The sequence below is a fragment of the Octopus bimaculoides genome, chromosome 6, assembly GCF_046866305.1.
Source record: "Octopus bimaculoides isolate indiv1 chromosome 6, ASM4686630v1, whole genome shotgun sequence".
Lineage (NCBI taxonomy): Eukaryota > Metazoa > Mollusca > Cephalopoda > Octopoda > Octopodidae > Octopus > Octopus bimaculoides.
In genome coordinates this window covers 120083836-120104062 of record NC_142933.1, presented here as the reverse complement: position 1 = coordinate 120104062, position 20227 = coordinate 120083836, and the positions used below count along the sequence as shown (strand labels likewise).

At 35.7% G+C, this 20227-nt stretch overlaps 1 protein-coding gene across 2 annotated transcripts in view; it reads right to left on the bottom strand.

Annotated features, from left to right (window-relative positions):
- LOC106882348 (integral membrane protein GPR137B) overlaps positions 1-19968 on the bottom strand; it is a 53422-nt gene extending 33454 nt beyond the window's left edge. The window contains exon 1 of one of the 2 annotated variants that reach the window (XM_052968515.2): positions 18474-19968. The gene's annotated coding sequence lies outside the window, so the exon portion shown is untranslated. Of the gene's footprint in view, positions 1-11878; positions 12846-18473 lie in introns of those variants that run through there. The other variant, XM_089354526.1, reaches the window with a different exon arrangement.
- Positions 19969-20227: the final 259 nt, after the last annotated feature.

Genomic DNA, 20227 nt, shown 5'->3' with positions numbered 1-20227 from the left:
TGTCCCCACTGCTCAACTAGTACTTATTTTAACGATCCCGAAAAGATGAAAGGCAAAGACGACGTCGGCGGTATTTGAATTCAGAATGTAAAACCTTAAAAATGTCGCTAAGCATTTTGTTCGGCGCCGTAACAATTCTGCCAGCTCACCGCCAGAATAAATGATGCAAGGCATTTCCAGCGACGCTCCAACGACTAGGCCGCTTGGTTGCCTAGTTGGTCATCATTTTAAAATAATCCAAAGTATAAGGGAAAAGGGAAAATTCCATCCCCGAATGTATTAGAGAATCATGATAGATTAATAAACAAATCAGGATATTTGTAATCAGGAAATACAACATCGGGCTAAAATATTGACAGCGTTCTTGACGCACAATAAATAGTCTCAAAATTTACTTCGATAAACAACATTTATAACAAAATAATTAAAATATAGGAGGAGTATTCAAAGAAATTTGAATTAAAGATATTTTCTTACAGATATCAAATTTACAGAAACTATTTGCTGATCGTTTCTCCGAACGCTATATATAAGCTCTAATCATATTGTTACAAGAATTACAAAGTAGTATTAGCCAGCTTTCAGTATCGTATTACACAAGAAAAAGCTGTTTAAAACCTAAAATATAAACAGATTTATAGGAAAGTTTTCAAAGAGTAGATCATACGAGTTAGGATCGAACCCTTCATGTAAAACTGAAACTATGATCATAAGTTGTGCGACTATTCATTTAGTGGGAAATAATTGATTTCTGTATTGTTGGTATGATTGGCATATCAGAAAATGTTAATTGTACACGTGTCCATTGACTGAGATTGTAAGTTAACTTTGTGATCAGGTGTTTAGTTATTGCAAAATCTTTTAGAGATGTTCGCATCATCTGAAAGAATTTATGTTGGAAACGTTTGGTTATTGTCTGTATTTTATACTTAAATCGAGATTGAAATACTGAATATAAGCAGACAAAAGTGTTAGTTTTTCTAAAGGGAAAAAAATATTTGCTTTAACAGAATTTTATAAACTTTTGAGAGAACGTGAAGAAAATTCGAAAACCGCATAAAACTCTTAATAATAGATTTACGTGCGTTTCGAGATCCACCATTCCTGTCACGAAAGTCAACTCCAAAATACAAATCAATTAAAAATTGAAGGATACATGCAATGGGGAGTGAGTTTAATTTTGGCACACACGGTGAAGTTTGCTAACTATTGAGTACATGTTTGTTTCTTTAAGGAATCAAGTGTTATTATTCACTCGGAGAAGAATTTACTCAGTAACACCATCTACACGAAACTATAATCAAGTTAGTGTTTAGATATTTAATATAATGAACATTTGAACTTTAATTATAAAACAAATTATGCGTTGAAGAGAAACCATCATCAGTTAATGATTAATACTAATTTAATTATACCAGTAAATACAGGAGGCAATTCCAGGCATGTTTCAGTCTTATCAAACCTTCTCAGTGAAGTATAGACTGCACCGAACTTGAAGTCGTGATGAATAGTTTGTTCAACTTCTCTGTTTTATACGGTCGGCACTGAAACTTAAGTTCTCAGATGCTTTTCAGATAAGCTTCTTAGTAAACCACCCGAGGTGAAATATCGTATTGCATATTGAAGAATCATGATAAGCAACTTAGGTAATGACGCCGACACAGATTAGAGAATTATTTTATTCTGTTCAAAATGCCGCTAAATCCTTTTATACTTTGAAGTCCGTCTTTGATAAGATCAAGAACTAGTTATTGAATGTATCATGAACAAGAGAAATACATTCAGGCCAAAATATTGATGTAAACTTCCAATATTGTTTATGAGAAAAAGATATAGAAAATATGTATCGCATCACAAGAAAATGCCTTAAAATGTCCATAAGAACTGTAAGTAACATCTACAACGTTATTCATAAGAGGGTTGTCTTGATTGTATTATAAAATATACAAGCATGTCTGAACATGCCTAACATCTGTTAACTTTGAACAGTCTAATCAAAACTTTTGCCAAATGTGTTATAATGATTAGTTAAAGACCTTTATATACTTGTATTTGAAAATATAATAACGTGTAATGTCTTAATTTTTCGTGAGTGCTGCATACTTTTAAGAATTATAGTCGAACAAATCGACCTAGTACTTACCTCTTTTAAACCTGGTACTTATCCTATCTGGCTCTTTTGACGAAACGCTAAGCTACAATTATCAAGCGTTGGTGGAGTGACAAACACAGACACCAAAGACACTCACACACATATATACATACGACGGGCTTCTTTCAGTTTCTGTCTACCAAATTCACTCACAAAGCTTTGGTTGACCCGTGGCTATGTAGAAGACACTTTCCCAAGACGCTACGAAGTGGAACTGAACCAGGAACCATATAGTTGGAAAATAAACTTCTTAATCACACAGCCACATCTGCACCTTTAAGGATTTTCTTTTGAGTAATTACAGTGAAATGATGCAGAATATAAAGGTGTATTTTATTTTTATGTTTATAATTCAATCTACTTGTAATTAGTTACGCTACCAAATGTTTATTTGGTACCGTTTAAGAGAAAGAGGTGTCTCACATTACAAAATAATGATCGGAAATTCTCAAAATTCAACGAGACCGGAATTATGGCGAGAGAATCATCAGGTTAAAAGTTTATTTAGTATTGTTTGAATAAATCATAATTACAGTTCTGGGAAGAGGTTTTGTAAAAGTCGGTTTGTAAAGGGGGGGTCTCTAAATCTAAAAACTATAGTATTTATAACTACTGGCCACTTTTTATATGCTTCAGAAGCTCTGAACGTTTCTACGAACAAATGTCGAACAGTATAAATCTCTCTATAAATCCCAAATTTCAGTCTACGCTACGTCCTTAAATTTTGATATCCACTACTACCATCTACATGAACCTCGAAACTTACCAGTATACCTTTATCACCATCAACTCTTCTTATTTCCAAACGTATATCTACTATTTTGATTTTTCTACCCACTTCACTTTTTTTTTTATTTCCTTTTACTTTCTTTCAACTTTTTCACGCAAAAGAAAAGTATGCATTCAGCCCAAATGCGTACGTAATTTACTATCTTTGAAAAATGTCACACGGATGGAAACTGAACTATAACTTTGTAAGCTATTCACATAGATAAGACTAGTTCCCGAAGCATTCTGCACTTTATTATGTCTGTGAAAACTCTGTTCTCATGAACGAGTTCACAATTACCCTTCCACACACACATGCACGCGCGCATACATACACATCATTTGAGACGGGTTATGATCACACTTCGTCTATCAAATTTCGATCACAAGGTTTTAGTCAACTTGAGGTCACGATAGCAGATACTTGGCTAAAGTAACATCTAACTCGGAATCACGCGGTTATTATACGAACCACTTTGCCATAGAGACTTGCACAGAAATACAAGTTGAATTATTTACTTTGGAAGAGAATAATTTTAATGATAAAATTTCCAGTTAGTTCAAATGTTTTGTAGAAAACAAATGTTAAATACAATATACATTTCATTATGATTCTGCAATGATTCCCATTGAACGTATATAGCAGAGAGCTGAGGCACTCCAGCAGTACCTTTGGCATGAAATCGTGATATCGCAAAGTTTTAGCTTATTTCTGTATGAATTGCTATAATTTATCAAGCTAAAAAATCGGTTGATGGAATGCGGTTTGGAACGGAAAGGAAAATATATTGACGATGGTAAATTTATAGCATTGAAGAGATATAGAGCCTTGATTGGAAAACCTCAGCCAAGTATAATTCAGAAGCAACTACATCGCAACAGCGCAGATTCAAGGAAATTACTTATTTACTGATAATTGACTTGTATATTTACATTAACGGACGAAAACTAGTGTTTCGCCAAATGCGTATGCTAAGACTGAAGTACATTCTAGGTTATCTTACACAGTTTACCTGATAATTGAGGAAAGCGCCCGCCATTAATAGCAAATTGATTAACGTCGAGAAATAAAATGTGATGCAGAAGCAAACATTCTTTTGACTGCATTAACTTTCATAAATATTCAACTGCATGCTTTCCTTAGCAAAAGTATATGATTAAAATCTCTGACTGACAGAATTCTTCGATTAATCTATTCTTTATTTTTCCATTTCTTAAGAAAATGGTTATGTATAAAAGATGTTTCTTTTTTCCTACAGATAATATACTTCTAGAGTCTTTAATAGAAAATTTAGATTTCGAATAAATAAATTCGCAAGCTGGTTTGCAGTAGTTGCTTATTTTTAACAATTGAGTCTAGAATATAGAAAGGAACATAATAAATTAACTTATTGTTCATCTATTAATATCACATTTATATGGTTCAACAGAAGTCAAGTGAGGCAAAGCCTAAACACTATCAGAGTTTTTCGACGTCTGGTTGGAAAGTAAATGTCTTAGCTTTCCTCGTGAAAAATATTTGGCATGCTTGGCATGAGAAGACAAGAATTGTCGTATGCACGTAAACAAGTAAGTATTCATCAGAGAACTATAAAGGACAATAAATATGAATACATTGTAAGAAAGTGATTTTACATTAAAAAAAATTAAAGTAGTTAGATGCAGACGTGGCTACATGATTAAAAAGTGATTTTTCATAGACATGTCGGTTTGAGTTCAATCTTACTACCAGTAGTTTTGGCAAGTGAATTCGGCTGTAGCATCCAGCAGAACAATAGTTGGTGGGTGGAATTTGGGTAACAGAAACTCTGTTGAAATTTATCGAGTGCGTGTGTGTGTATGTGCGCGCGCGCGCCGGTGTTGACGTTCACACTAGTATTGAAAAGACTCAACATTATCACATTGGTGTTGATTATGTCGAATCTGATAACTCAGTGGCACTTCACATAGATCGATAAAACAAGTACCAGGTTGAAATAAGTACTGGGATCGATACACAAGTCATTCTCTATCAAACTTGGGTCAATATAATAGACTAAACTCTTCAAAGCAGCGGCTAAGCATTGCCGCAGTCCAAAGGGTATTTTATGAAATTTCCGAATGCTAATGCGAGTAATCAACGTAGCATGGAGTACTCTCCGTCCAGCCAGCTTGTCTGCTGCAAACGAAACAGAACAGCACAATCACTATAATATCACGGAGGAAATATTCGCTCCAGAAAATCCAAATGAAAAATTACAAGTTGGATATTGTGTATCGTGTGTCCATGTAGTACGCGGTGTGAAGTGCCGCTCTATTTGATCTGCCAATAAAGGAATCCTTTGTCTAGTTGCTGTAATATGCTTATTTCTGTCCAATCTTAATCTATTTTACAAAGACTGCCAATGTATCCGATGGCATTGATTTGCCTATCATACAAAGATGTTGGGCTGTATATTTGAATACTTGTGCAAATATTTTGAATATCATTCTAAAATAATTTGCGAAGCAGATGGCAATATTATAAGAAATGAAATAACTAAAGAAACTCTCAGTTAACTTGTTAAAAACTTTATTGAAGCTAATTTTTCTTTCTCTAAAATTTTCTAATTAGTATTGAAATGAGCTCTGAATTAAATTCAAAATACTAAAAATAGGTTTAATGTTGTAGAAAAATAACAAAGAACATGATTAATTGTATATTCTAATAAAAGATTATGCTAATTGTATAAAATGATTTAAGTTGTAGCAGTATCGGTAATTGTATACTTTATTATTATTATTATTATTATTATTATTGAAGTGTGTTTATGTGCAACAGATAAATAGATAATTATTTCATAAAACAATGCTTGGAATCTGATTTTGTTATCAGCATAAGTATACATTCATAAAACAATACACGTTTTTTTTACAAATATGAGGTGATAAATTGAATGAAGGGAAAACGAAGCATTGTCACATTCACAAGTTTAAAATAAGGACGTAAAGAAGTTAGACATAGCTTAGAATTGAAACTAAATCGCTGGCACATTCTGTTGAAACAACTCAGTTTAAACAAGTGCAGCGTTATAATGGTTATCGTAATTAAATTATTAACAGATAATTGTTTTCAACTAAGTATAGATAGAGATGGTTCGCTACAATTCAAGTGTGCTGTCTGTAACTATTGTTTATCAAATGGTTTGTTTATGAAGGTTGTAGATGTAAATATTAAAAAAGGAGATGTTTCGTGTCATTGCATTTTATCAACCGTTAAAAGCTCTGTTCTTAGCCAGTAACACGCGCGCACGCACGCACACACACATGCACGCTCACATTGATGTATAAAGTACTATCACACGTATGTGTGTGTGATGAAACGTTGATTCTGGTCATAAATATAATGAGAATAATTTTGGGATGAAGACACAAGTAGCATAGAATTCACAAATTCCTAGGATTAGGCAAAATATGATCGGTGCTCATATATTTAATACATTAAGAAAAAAATGTAATTAATTAAATTACACCTGTAATGCAGAGGAATTAATCATGAGTTTAATTAAAAATTTTTGTAAATAAAGGAAGAGAAGACAACCATTAGAAATAGAATGTTGACAATACAGTGAAGAGTGAATCTGATTTTGGCAAATTAGTGAGAACTGTGGTCATATTTTAGTGTTATTAGAGACAGACAGACAAACGGGTGGACGTTTTTTGTGAATAAATGCTGAACGACGAAGCAAAATAAAAATACTTGGGGAAAGGGAGACTGCTTGATTGTGAAAATGACAAACGCCAAAAGCAATTGATGAATAAAAAAGGGATATATATATATATATATATATATATATATATATATATATATGCATGTGTGTGTGTGTGTGTGTGTAGTTTTGTATATATTAAACGAAACATTGTTTCAGGAAATAAGGTAAAAATGTTATGGAGTTATAGAGACTAGCAAGTGACTTAGTCTAAGATTGTGTGAAGAGATTGAAACGACTGCATCGTGGAAGAGCCATATCAGCAATTTACTAACGCACACAGCTGTAAGCTTGATAAGGTATCAACATTTGCAACGCACGGTAGAACTATGTCTGTGACCAGGTAGCTGCTGTGAGATGAAAATTGTCACACCTCATGAAATAAATCTAAATTTTAAGTGAATTTAACAGTTTGTATGTTATTAGTTGGTACAAATGTGAATATACTAAAAATATGATTGTCGTGAAGGAGCTGTAACGAGGCAAAGAGTAAAATCCTATATCGTTAGGTCGGCGAATATATCAGTTTATTTTTTTATTCTTATATTTAAGCAGATGCAAGCATGATTGTATTGCTAAGAAGTTCTCTTCGTAATGATATGGTTTAGGGATCGAACTCAATGCATAGCACCAATGATATGTGAGTTCAATCTGTTGCCGGAAACTGTCAGATGAGGGTCCTTGTCTATTCTTGTATAGTAGACTTAATCTGTCACTCAGTTTATCACCAACATCTGACTCATAAGTGTCTTTAGACTCCTCCATTAAGAGTAAAAAAAAAAGAGACACAGTTACTTCACTATTATAGCACTTTAACAAAAATACAGATTGTGGAAATACTTAATTAAGTCGGTGTCGAAACACTGAGGAAGTTTATTGTGTGAGTGTGTTTGAGAGAGAGTGAGAGAGATGAATATATAATTAGTGTTAGCAGGAACGCGTACAAAAGTCTCTTCGATAATGATGACGTGTTTCATGAAACTTTATGGAATTTTCGCCATAGTATGTTGCTTTGTCTATGAAATAGAAAAACAATTACAATAGGAAGCTAGGAAAACAATTTTCAGTTGACATTAAACAGAAGAATCATCGGAGGTGCATGCTTTGCATAAAAGAAAATGCAACACACATGAAATAGCTATTTTAATACGTTTACGAGCTATTTAAACTTCGGTTCTTATCAAAGTAAATCAGCAGCTAAGTAATACTATAGAAAGCTGTGGTAAAGGAAACACGTATTAGAAAACGGCTTTTTCTCAGAATGGGATACAATTTAAGAAACGATACCGACGTTAATGAATAAGTACAGCATTCAAAGACAGCCCTTCAAGGGAAATAATTTTGGTTTTCTAAAGAGGCACTCAGAAACAAGCGAAAGCTTCAATTAAGCTATCTACACTAGTTCATATCGTAACCTACTCTTAATCTTGACGGATATTTTATATAACCTTGACATCTCCTTCACCTCCAAACACTGACATTTTCTCAGATACCAACGTATCGGCAACCACCAGAACTTTAATCACCACCCTGATAAAGAAGTCAACTTTCATCTTTTTGTGAACGCTACAAAAGTACCAATCCAAGACGGCGGACTGGTGGAAGTGTAAGAGCGTCAGAACGGATGTCTTGCGCAGTCTTCTTCCGGTTCTTTGCGTTCCTAGTTGAAATCTCTTCATGGCCTACATAGATGGTGGGCTTAATCGCTGAGTTTAATACCACAACTCGATTCTTGGCTACCTTTAGTAGAGTCCACTTTGTTTCAAGTATTGTGGCCTGGTCCCCAGTTAGAAGATACTTTCTTCCTCCCACACCTGTCTCAGGCCCTGTAAATTGTCATGAATTTCTCTTCCCTCTTGATTCAAAGACAACAAAATAATTTCTTGCTGAAAGGATGGAAACCTGTCAGTTTCTATTACCAGTCGGTTTTAAGGACAAGATCTGTTCTAATCTGTATCGTCTATATTTTAAATTCAGACTGGTTGGTATTAACTCTTTAGTATTAAGACTATTCTGTCAAATATAATGTTTATTTGATCACATTGTTTTGCATTAATCATGCATTATCAGGTAGCTTTGAGCTTTTGATGATGTGATTATTATTAAAAATACATTGTAGAGTAGGTGTAAGAGGTTAGATATGACCGGTTTGAACATACCACAGGTTGAATATTTTGGCTTGATATGCAGCACCAGTTTCATGGATAGTCTTACTTAATGAAAGTGTTTCATTTCGTTGTATTACTTAGGTGAGACCCTACAGTTTGGACTGATGGTATTTCACCAGTTTTACGCTGACTACTTACCCTCGACAAATGTATTTCAACCCATCCAAGAAGTTTGAATGCGTGAAACCATATTCCTCAATAGGCCTTCCCTTCCCGTGCCTCAAGGAACGAAGTTCCACAATTACAACCAATTTAAACGGCTCTCTTGTAATTGCGTTTTAGCAGCACAGTTGAAGATTACTGCTATAACATATAATTGATGTCACTCATTATCACCAGCAGTAAAATGTGGATCACAACGTTGATAAAAATAACCATAAAAGGCATAGGATGCTTTTGTTCACTGACAGCCAAGAAACGCTGTTGCTTTTCACCTGGGAATCAGACATTCTCGTCCATTGAGTGTCTACACGTTTTATGGAACCTTACTTTCAACAAAGATGACCCTGTAAGTAATAATAGCACAGAAAATGGCCCAACGTTCGCCGTCTGGTTTCCCCTCATTCTCTATGGTGGAAGAACTTAACAAAAACACCTCCGAATTCTCATCCTTTTCTCCGGTCTCGCCACAATATGCTTCTAGAAAATCTTCGATACATCCTGACGATAGCCTTCCATTATCGTTAAACTATAGTTTGCAGCAATCACCCTCTCTAAGCTATTACTTTCTCTCTCTTCCTCTCTCTCATATCGATTCACAGCTGATCAAGTCCGATAAGACTGTAGGATTTAGCTAAAATGTTCAAAGTTCACTGAGCCATCAGTAAATAATGACCATGTAGAGGTAAGGTTTGCCTCTGTAAGCAACATGATCAGTGTATAACCGAATGGAGTGCAATTGGTTATACACTGAAGAATTGAACAAGTAACTGAGGAAGTCCGTCGTATGAATGTGTATGTATATACATATATATGTGTGTGTGTGTGTGTGTATCTGCCACCACCGTTTGACAGCTGTTGGTTTATTTATGTCCCTGTAACAGCAATGTCACCGAAAAAATAAGTTCTAGACTAAACGCAAAAAGTGCTGGGCGCAATTCGTTCGACGACTATAATTTTTCACGGTGATGATCCAGCATGACCCCACTCTAATGACCAAAACAAGTAAAAGGTTTATATATATATATATATATATATATATATATATATATATATATATATATATATATATATATATATAAATTTCGACGTGCTGTCGGAGTTTCCGTCTAACAAACTCAAGTAGCAAGGTATTGGTTATCCCGAGGATCTTATAGAAGAGACTGACTTAAAGTGCTGCACCATCAGATCGAACCCAGAACTACGTGCTTGCAAAGAATGCTGCTCAACAATACAATCATGACTGTGATTGAATAACACGATCTTATAATTCTTCGCAATACATCTAAACTTTTATACCGTAGTAAGAAGTCCTTAACATATTATATGTAAAACGTAGAATTCTGGGCTGAAACGAAGCAAATCAATGTAATGGAATTAATCTATAGGCAGCATTCACCTCCTTCCTTCTCCTTTTCCTTTCTGCACGTAGATCTCAAGTAGCTAATTTCTGAGAGAACGTTGTAAATCTTCGTTCTGATTAATTATCTGTCAGATTTCACATTTAGGTTTCTGAGACAATCAATTACATTAAATTATCTAGTTTGATGGTTTGCCTTCCTATGTCCACGCTGGTTAACAACATTTTTAGTTGCTCTGACAGTCCGAACCACAGGCAGTTGAAAGAGTAAATTGAACAAAAGGGTAGTTTCATCACCAAGAAAATATCAATTACGCTATTACTAACACAATGTGACTGTCTTTTAAGGAATTTTAAATGCTTTTAAATAAATACAATATTTATTAATATCTTATATGTGCATCGCTAGCACGCCGGGGAAAATGTTTAACAACATTACGTCCGTTTTTACATTCTGAGCTGAAATTCCGCGGAGGTCGACTTTGCCTGTCATCCGTTTCGGGGTTGATAAAATACTTATAGTTGAACTGTGCAATGGAGGTTATCGAGTACGCCCAGCCAACTCCGCCTCACCTCTAAAATTGTTGGCTTTGTGCCAAAGTTCGAAATCAATAGCCATAAAGACGGAAGGCGGTGACCTGGCAGAATGGTTACCCCCCCCCCCCCCCCCCGGCAAAACGCTTAGCGGCATTTCTTCTGAGCCTGTGCCAAGATTTGTAACCAATATCTAATATATGCAGGTTTGGCTTTGTGGTTAAGAGGTGATTCAGTCCCATTGCGTTGCACCTTGAGCAAGTGTCTAGTTCTATAGTCTCGGGGCGAGTGAATTTAGCAGACGGAAACTTTGTAGAAACCTGTCTTGTTTTATATATGTGTGTATATATATATATATATATACACACACACACACACACACACACACACACACACACATACATACATACATACATACATACATATATATATATATATATATATATATAGACATAGATATGTCTGTGTGTGTGTTTGTATGTCACTCCACTGCTTGACAACCGGTGCTGGTTTGTTTACGTCACTGTAACTTAGCAGTTCAGTTCAATGGACCGATAAAATAAGTACAAGACAAAGTCAGTACTGGCGTCAATTTATTCGAGTAACTCTACATGCGATGCTCCAACATGACAACAGGTCAATGACAAAAGCATATAAAACTTAATGAATATGTAATAGAGCAGGAGATTAGGAAGAATGAAAGGAAAGACAAATCCCTTGGCTGGCTTTCATTCGGAGTTGAAATCCTGCCGATATCGATTTCTAGTTTCTTTGTTCGGCGTTCGATCAAATAATGGACCAATTAAGTACTTGGGGAAGTCGATCTAATTGACTATACCTCCCCGCCCATGTTTGAACTCTTGAGTCGATATTAGAAGTCAATATTCTAAATGTAAAGAAGGCAGTGAGCTGGCAGAGTGGTCAGCGCACCGGACGAAATGCCGTTCATCTTTTCAGGGTCGATAAAATAAGTACCATTTGATCACTGTGGACGATGTAATCGACTTACCTCCACTCCCGGATTAGTTGGCCTTGTGGCAAATTTTGAAACCAATATTTCAAATGCAAACCATCACCATCGAAATTCCCTTCACCATCACATGAATATTCGAAACGACTGTATTTGTTTTAGAGTTACCATTCCATTCTAGTGAGAACATCTTTACAGTTTCAGAATGTTTGCCATGAAAAATATTAAAAAAAAAAGGGTGAACATAATTGATCCACGTTCTTTCTTGTTTTGTTTGATGATTGTTTTAAAGACTTTTTTAATCGTGATGGGGACATTTCTGCAGACAAATTTACTTTAAACAACTGCATGAAGAGAGAAAAAGGAATTTTGCTGGAATATGTTTTCAAAGTAATAGTTTCGGTGTCTCTTAGTGTGATATTGAATTTTCAATTTAATATCATTCTAAATCGTTTAAAGAACTGCATTGAAATGTTGAAGCCACGTACACTTGAACCTCTTTTTTAAAGCTGCTCTTCAAATATCCTTTCTCTTAGCAGTGACGTCGATGTCCTCTTCAGTTCACAAGTAGTGTCATATTTTGTGCCCAAAGGCAAACCAATCGCGTAAATATGGACCAAGCGACATGCTTTTCTAAAAGTTGTAAATTAACACAAAGCTGCTCTTTTTTTTTTAATACGGCCGATATAATGAACAATTGATTGGTTTTGCTTGAGAAATAAATTGAAAATATAATTGCTTTATTTTTTCATCCTGCTAGATTTTACAGCTTATTTTTTAACGTTTATAAATTGAGAAAGAAATTTCTACCTTTGATTTAAAAATAGTCATTTTTAATGACTACATCTCTGATAATACTATCAACAGCAGGTGCCGTTTCAAAGCGATAAGTGTAGAGTTGGTAATCCAGTTTCAATCTCTTGCTAAGCTATAGTTCAGTTTAGTTATGCCGTTCATACTCTTAAAAGAGTATAGCATTCATACACTCTCATCCCCACTGTTCGACAGAAACACTAATTACATATCAAATCAGTTTTAAAGATGACATCATAAACTTGCTGCTGCCCAACAATTTCATCAACGTAGCCAATGCTGATAAGAGATTAAGAGAGATGATGAACGAAATACAATGAGTGAGTATTAGCGTAGACAACAGAGAGACGGTTTAGTTGATTTACAGTATGAAATTCAACAAGCTGCCATGATAGAGGGATCCAAATCTATTTGAGATCGCTTTAGTTTATCATCCCACGACGGTCTCTCAGAGGAAAATCTGGGGTCCGAGATAACTCGTGTGTCTTTGCTGGTACCAATAAATGTTTAATAGCTTGTAGGATATCAACAAGTTTGGTTACTGTGAAGAATAAAACAAACAAACAAAAAAACTACAGTATTTCAGGCGTATACTTTTCGATCGACATACTGGTAAATTAATGTGCTTTATTTCTCCGTCAAAAGACATCTCTCCAAATGTGAGACTTTTTCTCAAAACAACAAAACTTATTGACAAAATATCTTAAGTTCTATAAAATAAGAATTGATAATATAGTAATATATATATACTCAAATGATAATACGGCTCAGTGCTTTAAAAAAATCCCATATTATTTGTTTCTAGCCTAAATTTATCCTTTTCAGATAATCACAACAATCGGTAGATTCTTACACCCCACACACGTATATGTATTTTAGTTGTGAGTAGTGCAATATTTAGTTCTTGACACAACTACTCTATAACCCAGTTTTGCTATTCATTTATTTATTCATATTTTGAAATATAAAACAAGTAGCATTTGCTTCATGCGAGAAATGCTGAAACTACTTAGGTCTCTTAAGTAGAAGGCTAGAAAAAGTACGGGAGTCGCTTCTTGAACTCACTCTATTCTAGTCAAATAGTAGTAGTGCGTCTCGTGTTTCCGAGCTTGCAATCCAGTTCGTTTTCCTTGATGTTTGAACCGCAGATGGTTCCAAAACCCAAGAGTTGCATGAAACATACGGGGGGCATTGTGGACAAGGGAGAGAAAGGGCTGGTTTGGGGAGGAGAAGGCGCTGCTTTCTCTCCCGTCTCTTGAGTTCAGCTCTTGCGACTCGAGCTTTCTCGAAGTCAGCAGAACCCGTTTTGATGGCGTGTCTCCAGAGGGATCTGTTTGCCGAGATATCTTCCCAGTGTGCGGGGTCGATGTTGGTGCTTTTCAGGGTTGATGAGTTGGTCCTTGTACCGCCTCAAGGGGGCTCCACGAGGACGTTTTCCTTCAGACAGTTCACCGTAGAGACAGATTTTGGGAAGGCGATGTTCATTCATTCGACGGCCGTGACCTGATCATCGGAGACAATGTTCAATGATCAAGGCTTCGATGCACAAAAGATCTGATCTTTCAAGCACAGAATTGTTGGTGATGCGATCTTCCCAGTTGATGTTCAGGATAGAGCGAAGTTTGGATTGACGGAAGCGCTCTAGTTTCTTCATGTCCTCACGGTAAACAGTCCAGGTTTCACACCCGTATAGCAGAGTTGATACGACAACAACCCGATAGACCATGAGCTTCGTTTTGAATGTCAGATTCTTGTTGAAAAAGACCCTGGTTTTGAGACGACCAAAAGATGCATGACCTGATTGGATGCGCTGTTCGATATCCTTACTAGATCCTGCAGTGGGTGACAGAAAACTTCCAAGATAGCAGAAATCCTCGACAACCTCGATTGGTTGTTGATGGTGATGTTTTCAACATCTCACGTTTCCGATCAAGACGTTACCGTCGGGAGAACAAGACCACTGAGCTTCAATACGCTGATAACACAGCCCCAGCATCAACTGCAGAAGACCTTCAAACCTCAACAAACAACTTCAGCAGAGCTTATCAAACTTTCAGCCTGAAAGTGAACATCGGCAAAACCAAAATGCTCGCTCAACCAGCTCCTCGTACCAACCTTGACAGTCAAATAGAAACAACACGTAAAGATTCTGGAAATACCAATTCAGCAGCCATCTTTTCTAAATAGTTATAGAGAGAAATATTTGTATTGTTGCTATTATGTTAAACTGTTGTTCGTCCAAATTTAGCCAAATGTGTTTTTTTCAATATTTATTATTGCTTGTAATAGCCGGTTCTTTCGGTAAAACTATCGTATCTCCAGCAGTTTCAGATACCAAGATATCAGAAATTGTCAGAGTGTAGTACAACGATTTTGTTATGGAATGGTGAAACTATGTTTTCGTTTTCTGAAAAAGCAACGTTCTGGACTTACGACACTTTGCATAATACATGATATATATTTAGTCTAGCTGTGAAAATGGTTCCACGAGGGCCTTTTTCATAGTTTGGCGAAAATGGTCCCACGAGGGTCTTTTTCATAGTTTGATAGAGGATTGACGAGAGTGGTTGCGTTATTTCGTAACATATCAACATTTGCTCACCTCAACCCAATCTATCGAAAATACCGTCGTGGAGTCGCCTAATTCCAGAGCAAAATTGAATATGAGTACACAAACACACACACACCCATATTTTTTTAGTTGTTTCAGATATTTGACTGCGGCCTTGCTGGAGCACTGCCTTTAGTCGAACAAATCGACCCCAGGACGCCGGGCAAAATGCTAAGCAGCATTTCGTCCGTCTTTATGTTCTGAGTTCAAATTCCACCGAGATCGACTTTGCCTTTCATCCTTGGGGCTCGATAAAATAAATAGCAGTTGAACACTGGGGTCCCTCTCTCAAAATTACTGGCCTTGTGTCCAAACTTGAAAGCAATATATCTGAACTAAAATTACATCCTACTTAGAAGGTTTATTTGGAATTCACTTAAATCATCGACAACTTTTTAGTGCATCTATAGGATTTTATTTATTTCAAGGAAGAGAAACTGCATTACATCATTGAAACAGTCACCTCATTGGATACTTCAGGCGGAAAATCTTTCCCAATGAGTTCACCTTGAATCCCCTTATTCTTAAAATTACGAATTCGATGTATGTCATTAAAGTGATATCTGCTCAAATAAACCATCAGAACAAGAAAGTTTATAGAAGTAGTTTCACATTTTGCTCCCTTTTTGTTTACCGAAATGATTTTAGCTTAAGCAAATGAAAAGGGTTTTAACCATTGTACTCTCGTGGGGGTTAATAACAACTCTCCATCCTGTTACAAGACCCATGTCTAATTATACACTCTATTGAAACTAATTAATCACGAAGTGGGTAACTACTGGAAATTTAATAGAGGAATTTGTATGGAATAACATTACATTAAGGAGTGGAACTGAAGATTTTTGTAAATGAATTTTGTATAAACTTATTTAGGCTGTTGCAGGACTTTTTGAGTCAGTTCAAATAATAAACTTACGTTTCAACCAAAGCAATTGGAAGAAAATGAAACACACAGACACCTCATCGACGACCACATTAGTAGACAAAACAGGGGATCCTTGTAAGAAAGAGCTTTTTGTTTAATTATTTTCTTCTCGTATTCACTAAAAATTCAGTTTTTTCAAAATCAAACAAACAGAGTATCTTAGAACAGAAAATAATTAGTATTGATCAAATATAGTTTGAGAATTATAGGTTTTAAAATTTTGCTCGCCAACAAATGTTATGAAGATCTGTTCTATGTTTGAAAACCCAATCTCTAATTTCACCGATATAATCCCAGACCTGTTATACTTCTGAAAAGGATAAGAGACGTCTAAGTCATTCACGTGCAACTTAGTTTTTTAGTTTGCTTTAGCAATCACGGCTAAGGCCATGATGGAGCATCGCCCTAAGGCAACATTATTTTCAAAGTATATAAAGTAAGGGGCTAGAACTGGAATTAATATCTTCGAAAACTACTAAAAATCAAAAACTCTTTCGTAAATTGACATTTAGTTTTACTTGGTTTAAAAGTGGCACTCTATCGGTTACAATGACGAGTGTTCCAGTTGATCAGCTCAACGGAACAGCCTGCTCGTGAGATTAACGTGCAAGAGCATTAAGCACTCCACAAACAGGCGTACCTTCTCATAGTTCTCAGTGAGTTTCAGCGAAACAAAATTTGACCAGGCTGACGCTTTAAAATACAGGTACAGCTCATTTTTGCCAGCTGAGTGACCAGGAGAAACTTAAAATAAGCACCTTGCTCAAGGACACAACACGCCGCCGAGTATCGAACTCAAAACCTTACTATTGTGAACCGAATGCCTTAACGACTAAGCCACGCGCCTTCACTTTACTTAGTTTACTACGTTAGGAAATCAATACAATAATGTATTTCTTACTTTAATCCTTGATAATGCGTCCTGATTAACCCCATGATAAAATCGCCATCCTTACGCAAATCAATCGCATTCATCCACATGACACTTGCTGTTACAAAAGCAACTACAATACGATATAAATATTTTTGTTAACAATTACACTAGTTTTTTTTCATTCAATTGTTTTTTCCGCCTGTATAAATATCTCTCAGTATTATACAAACAGTTGGCATACTATGAAAAACTCGTGACGGTGCGCTGTTGTTTTGACAATTGTAAAGTACACGGAGAAATGATCACAACACTACTAGCTTATCAGTAAAGTAAAATGCTAGTACTACAGTTAAATAATTGACTATAAAATCCCTACCGAAAAGAAATTGAGGACTTGTGTCTATGTGGAAATTAATATCACTATCATTTCAGAAAGTGGTTGATGAACAAAATGCCTTATTGTATTTAGCTGGGTGAACTTTAGGTTCTATGTTCAAATCACCCCAAGGTATTCTTTTTTTTTTTTGCATGTCAACATTCTGGGGTCAACAAAAATAAAGTATTCATCAAGTATTAGCGTTTTGTTCTACTGTTATAAATCGTTGCCACCACTATAATCCCTCCCACCCCACTTCCTGAACACCACCAAAAGCATCTTTTAAGCACTTGGTAAGGTTTTCATACACACCTAGAAACAAATGTACTTTAGACAGAAAGTAAAATTAATCATTATTTTTTGTTCAGACTTTAGTTTATAGAGGAAGCTAAATTATACCTTTAAAGTAAATTTCGGTATATTTAAGCGTTCCCACTGAAACAGGAGACGCATGTTCAATTCACTGTACAGTTATTCTTGTTGATATGGATTAAAGAGCTTCAGCATTGATAATATAAACGAAATACATTTTTCTTTTCAATATTTCAGATCTTTGCAGCTTCTCAGAAATCAACATTATGGTATCAAGGTAACGCAAAAGCTCAAACTATCACACGGTGATTACTATTTTCTTTAAGTTGGTGCGATACTTTTATAGCAGCTGAATGAGTTTCTCTGAAGGGGAATTAGTATCAAGGAAGGAAAACGATCGATCGGTTGAAAACCCTGATCAGTCCATCCTGAACAGGATTTTTTTTTCTTTTAATGGGGGTGGGGTGATCTGGAAGAAGAGACTCTGCCAAGGCTTCCTCAGACCTTCGAAATCAACAGTTCCATTCTTGTACCACACTGTTTAATGAATTTAGAAATAGGAAGAAATTTCCGTGTTCACGTATTATTTAAAGATGTAGAAAGAAATTATCATAGCAAAATAATAAAAGAATTTTTTTCATATTACTGTTAACCGACTCGCACACATTTACCCAAGGGAAAAATCAGCTGTTGTATATCGAATGGATCAAGTAAAGAACTTACCTTGAATTTATGCTATTTTCTTAAAATCGGAGCTTGTAACCTGTCAGTCACGTTAGGCCTTAGAAGGAAGTAGAGACATGGACCAAAATAGTATTCCTCCATGGCTGTTTGATGGCAATAATACTGCATTTGTGATTTTCCATCAAACAAACTATAAAGTTACAAACTGTAAAGTAAAAATAAAAACCGAAAAAAAATCCTGGCTGTTGACGCGTATTAGTGTTGTATTTTTATCTCCGTCTGTGAAACAATCACCCATAAAAATATTGATAAGCGAGGCTAATGACAAAGTATATATTTTTCACTCTCTCTTACTATGTCTTCCTCATCCGGCCGAGAGAAAGAGAGAGTGAACGAGATAGAAACTGTTTGTTATGTCCTGCACTTAGCACGTCCTAATTTCAGTGCTTGTCGCTAGCTGGTTGTGTTCGCAATAGGATAGAATGACATGTATTATATTACTGATTTCTCACTCTCATTCACTCCTCATTTTGTATACAAGGCGACTAATTTAACAATTCAACTCTGTGAGAAATGAACTCTGTCTCTCAGAACAATAAATATGTCTATATGATCAAAATACAGTTTATACTAATTTCAATTTCATTATTATACGTTTTTGTTTGTGTTAAATAATAATAATAATAAAGTACTTCAAAATGTGACCTTCAAAACTATGAATAGGAATCGTAACAAATCTATTTCTCTAATTGTTTTCTTTTAAAGAGATTTTAGTATCCTGGTTAAGGGGCGTTGTGTCACATACCGATATAAACATAGAACTCAGTTTTGTCAAATCTATTTCTATTGGTCAGGAAATAGTTTTTGTTTGTTGTTTCTATTCCTCTTTTATCTTGTCTGTCTTCCTTGTTAAAGTATCTATACTATAAAAAGTAAACAGATCTGAATATTTCAAGTAGAGGAACACACAAAAAGTAGGCGATAAAAAATAGGAGGAGGAAGGGGAATCGTTTAGTTAAATGCATGGGAGAGATTGTAGAAAAAAAATAATTATGTAATTAACTTTTGAAACTTGTATTGTTAGTATTATCATAATAATTGATAAGGCAAAGTGACGAAGAGCAACACGTCTATGTATGGGGGGGGGGGGTATCAGACAAGGCGCTAATATTTAAATATCGGACGGTGAAGGAGATATGTTTATTATTAACTTGTTGAAGGGCTGTGAATGAAAGAACCAGTAGGGGAACAAGAAAAATGCTGTGTGGGGTATATTTATGTAACTTACATTAAGAGTTCAATTTCTGCGAAGCTAAAGATTGTGTTTCACTCTTCCGGAATCAATAAAATTATTTCTAATCATGTACTAGGGTGGATTTAGTCAAGCATAGCGGCTCAACTGCCATCAAGTCTGTATATTTGTGCCTAAGTTACACCCACACATTAATTTGATCGACAAGATCTCACCACGACAAGCACCAGCACCAGCACCAAAATAGAACCCACTCAGTATGTTATCGTCACGCACTCAGGCGGATTTAATTTTCAATAACTCCGCTCCATAATCTGCAGTAGCACAGCTAGGGGGGGAGGTCCGCCCAGGTGGCGCTTTTGTAGGGGCAGCGCTTTTTTTTTCCTCCCGCGATCCCTTTCTGCGATTCCTTTTGATCGAACCCCCCCCCCCTTTTTTCCGCGATCCCTTTTGATCGAAATTATGCCCCCTTCCCCCCCAAAGAAAAGCTCTACATTGTAATTTGTCCATTTTGTGTATTTAGCCCTGTGTGGCTATAATA